This window comes from Dermacentor silvarum, chromosome 2, assembly GCF_013339745.2.
Source record: "Dermacentor silvarum isolate Dsil-2018 chromosome 2, BIME_Dsil_1.4, whole genome shotgun sequence".
NCBI lineage: Eukaryota > Metazoa > Arthropoda > Arachnida > Ixodida > Ixodidae > Dermacentor > Dermacentor silvarum.
In genome coordinates, this window is record NC_051155.1 from 163,010,412 (window position 1) to 163,015,046 (window position 4,635).

The window sequence follows — 4,635 nt, forward strand, 5'->3', positions numbered from 1 at the left end:
CTTTCTTCTCTGGAAGCTGTGGTTGTTCAATACCATTTTGAAACTTATGTATTTCACGCTGTTTCCTCAGAAGTGCAATCTGTGCTGCTGCTACATGCACCTCTCTTGTGTAACTCCAAATACTATAGCATACTCAAGGAAGTTTTGAAAAGAAAAATGCTCTAATGGAAACTGAATTCTGGTGCATGCAAGGCTTGCTGCTCCTGGTTGAGTTTTTGTGCAGTTAGAACAAGAGAAAACATGGAGTAAAAGGATATATAAAGAAACAAAGTAAAATTGTCTGCACATAGGACATGGATGTCTACATGTCGACATGGTTTAAAGAGTGTCTATCAAACCAGAATGGCCCAGAATAGCAAACTCAGGACGGCAGACCTTAGGTTGTGGAGAAAAGGTCTAACAGCCATTTAGAGCTCGATTGATGGTTATCGACTTGGGTTCGCTTTTCCAATACCATGGAAGTGCTGAATTCGCTCTCGTTACTTATAAGGTCCACTCAACTTGCACTGCACTCCCTGAACTAGTTCACTGCAGTTCAGTGCTTGTGCAGAACCGGCCTCGCTCCTCTAGCACTATTTCTTCCACAACTGAAGGGAGTGCAGTGAACTCACCCTGCATAAGACCTGCACTAGATGAAATAAATTGCTTCATGCAGATGATACCATAAAGCAGCACTGGTGGAACAAATATAGTAAAGTGCAGCACCTCCAGAACTAATTTAACAAGTGTAGGCGTATCGAGTCGGCCTATAATTTAAAAGTGTGCGCTGTAACCTGCAGAAAAAGTTAAGAATCATCTCTTGCTTAGTTCTCTATTATCACTATTCGTGTATTTGGGATTATTGCTTCTTTCGTGTCACAGTCTCTTCTACATTCTTGTTTGTTGTATAAGGTGCTTAGTAAAACCTCGTTAATTTGAAAAATTGGATAATTTGGACTTAATTTCTGGTCCTGATAGGCGTATGCATTATTTAATGGCATCAAACTCGGACATATTTGGTGACACACTGGTTCATTTCAAACAAATCTCGGAGCTTGGCTAGTGCGGAAGCGCTGCAAATGTGTGACGTGAAAGCAAAAGCAGCGTTAGAGTCCTACCGAAACAAAGCAGTGGAGTCCGCATCGCCATATTCATCAGCAGAAACCATATCTGAACGACAGGAACCCCAGAACGCTTTGTGCCTTTATAGCCTTTGTTTTTGTGTTTACCGCCGCCATGACACCGCATTGGTCGATTGCCTGCAGAACTGTGTGGCCGCCATCCATGATTGCGTCGATAGCGATTGTTCATTCATCTGCAGCAGTTGCGGCGAGTAGTAGTTTCATTTTGACTCAGTGCAATGCACGCGCAATGTCACAAACATGACGGAAGCTGTCGAGGATGAAGAGCGACTCTACCACAGCTGGCATGCTGCCATCAAACCCGCAGGCTACATCGCAATGGATGGGTGGGTTGTTCGTGGCCAGCTCACTGATGATGGTGAAAAAGTAATTAGGATGTGCTTGCAGTAGTGAAACACGTGTCTTAGATGATGTGGGCTTGCAATGCGGCCACACTGAAAAGGAAGTTGAGGCCCTCGCCACTGCGAGCACTAATCAGTCACGAGATGATGAAAATTGCAGCTTCTGCACTGCTTTTGTGTAAGAAAGAACCAGGATTTGCTAATTCAGTAAACAAAAGTGTGTTGGTATAATAAGCATTGTTTTATTCTTTTGATACCCTCGATAATTCGACATCTGGTTACTACAAACATTTTTTTTTGGTCCCGTGAAATCTGAATGAACAAGCTTTTACTGCGATTTCGCAATGTTTCTGTTGAGCAGAATTACTGTATTGCTGTCTGTTTCAGGTTACCTAGAATAACGCATGCAAAATATTATATACATGTCTACCTTCATGGATTCTGAGTTGCCATTTGCATTGATTAGGGGCGTGCAAATACCGAATAGTAGATTTCGAATTGAATTGAATATCGAATTGAATCGAAAAGGCAACAAATATTGAATATCAGAAAATTTAACACAGACTTATATGCTTCCAAATTTCGTGCAATAAACAGCGCTGCGCATGCTCAGGAGGCGAATGACATTACTTAACAAGAATCTCGCTAGCTATCAGTAACTTAGGTACCTATGAATCGTAATGTATAGTATGCTCTACTCTTTTCAAAGAGAACTCCAAATTAATACGCCAGCACTGATAACAACTCGGTTCGTATATGAAGGTCTGGAAAATATTTTTTTGGTGGTAGAATGTCTGTCAAATTGAATCAAGTGCTTTTTTCCCTCTGAAGCTGAAGAACTAGCGAAGTTGTCTGAAATACCAGTGGGCTTTTCAGTTTAATAGTGGGCCATGCTGTGCTTAATGGCGACCTTCTATTGCTTAGAAAGTTTTACTTTCCAGTTTTCTTCCAGAAAACGAGGGTTTTTCCATCTTTATTGCAGATGGTTTCTGTGGGTTATTGTCAGCTCGTTAAGGCTAATCTGTGTGACAGACAAAAGCGGGGAATGCCCATCACGTCACTCCACACCGCTCTGCGCGGTCATCGGCGCCAACGGTAGAGTTCTCTAATTGGGAGGCCCAAGGCGAGAGACCTTCGTTCTGCAGTGGACATAAAAATAGGCTGATGATGAAACAGCAAGAACACAGTACTCACGACGCTATCAGCAGTCGGCGCTCTCTGTTCCCATCGCAGATCGCTTTCAAGATACGGGCCGCGCCAGACGCAGCCGCCGTGGGTCTATGATTGCTCATGGTTGATAATGGTTTGACACGGATGGATAAGGCACTAAAGAGCGATAACGGCTTATAAGGATCGGAACGTCATCAGTGTACCTGATGCCGCCACCTGCCGTAGTTTGCTTGCGGCATCAATTCACCTTGCACCTCCGTCCGCAGCCCATGTGCTTGCGTTGTAGTGCACGTTCAAGAACCCTAGGTGGTGGTCAAAATTTATCTGGAGCCCTCTACTATGGCGTGCCTCATAATCGGAACTGGTTTTGGCACGTAAAACCCCAGGAAGAAGAAGCAGTTCGTGTCGCCGCAGCGCTTTCATTTGTATACTGGTCGGATCAAGTTTTAGATCATTGATAATGACACCGGGCTGCGCGGAGATGAGCAAGGGGCGTAATGCTTACATATACTTAGACAACTCCCAGAGGCGTTTCTGCGTAAATTTTTTCGTCCACATCCATCTGCCGTCTGTGCAAATGTGTCTGCGACCGGGGGTCAGCGCGCTGTGACATATTTTTGAGCCCGCCATGTAAATTCAAAGCTAGTCTTGTGACGGGTCGCTCGTAGCTACGAAAAGAGACCGTTGTGCGTCTACGAACGGCGTTTAAACGAGGGGTCACCGTGCGGCATTTCGCAAAGATGGCGGCCGTGAACACGGGCAGCGCCTCTATTTGAAAAAATGGAGGCGCTGAATGTCATCTCGTGCACTCGCTTTCGTTGGCGAAGCGGTCTGTCGGCTTTCTGAGGGTCGTACAGCCGCGGTGAATCAATCTGCGTTGATTCGGTATTAAACCGTAGTCGCCTACACATGAGGACGCGTCTCTGATTAGGCCTAATGGGCTAGACTGTGACCCATGGTGTGGCCGTGCCGAAAATTTGCGGCTGCCCGATCTAATAATGAGCCGCAAACCGTCGCCGAGAGCTTGTCTTATAGGTATCTACGGGTGGCTCATCAGTGATCGGTCGCGATCCGAGATCACGCGTACGGGCCGTTAAGGCGGCGTTCTGTGGTCCGCGGTCGACCAGCCTGCAGCCACCGCGAGCACGCGTGCCAAGTTCGTCTGTGAGCTTGCATATGTGGGTAGAAAACTCCGAACTAAGCGATTCTGCTCGCGTGTCCGTTGTGATCAGCATGCATTTCTGATGGCTAATCGGCCCGATCTTCACACATGCGCTGTTTAACCCAGCCGTAAGTTGTGGTTCGTATCAAGAAACTATCATCATTAGCAATGAAGAAAATAAACTTTCTTGGCGAGGCGGGATTCGAGCCCGCGTACCCACGGTCCCAAGGCGAGCGTCGTAACCACTAGGCTATACAGCCACGCTTGCAGAACATGCATTTATGCGAACCATATGATTGGGTTCGAGCATCGTCGCTCGTGCTCTGCGAGGTGAAAAAGAGGTTTTGCGCGCGGTGTTGGCTATGCTCGGGAGAGAGAGAGAGAGACGCATTCACAGAGCGGGTCTGCTGGAGCGCGTTGTCGGCGTTGCAACGTGGTGTCGGTGTTGCAAGCTGCGCTATGCAACGCGCAATGACGGCCGTAAGTCCGAGACGCGCGAAAAGAAATCATCATCATGAGTAATAAGATGAAAAGTTCGCGCGCACTCCCGGAAAATGCTGCCAGCCTGCAGGTATAGTAAGTATATTCTAGGCACTATACTGCAGGGCTATGATCGCTCAGCTTCGCTGTTTCAAGCGTTGCGCAGGGGTGCGACTGTTTTCACAACAAATCTGCAGGGGCGGGGCCTCGCCTCGATCACGCATCACCATTTTCTTTTTTAGGGGCGAAGCTCCTTAGGGTGTGGGTCTGTCCCTCCTCTGTAGTAGTAGTAGTGATCGTCGTAGTAGGTAGCCACGTCTACTTTTATGCGAAAAAAAATTCCGAGAGTTGTGGCCGTAGC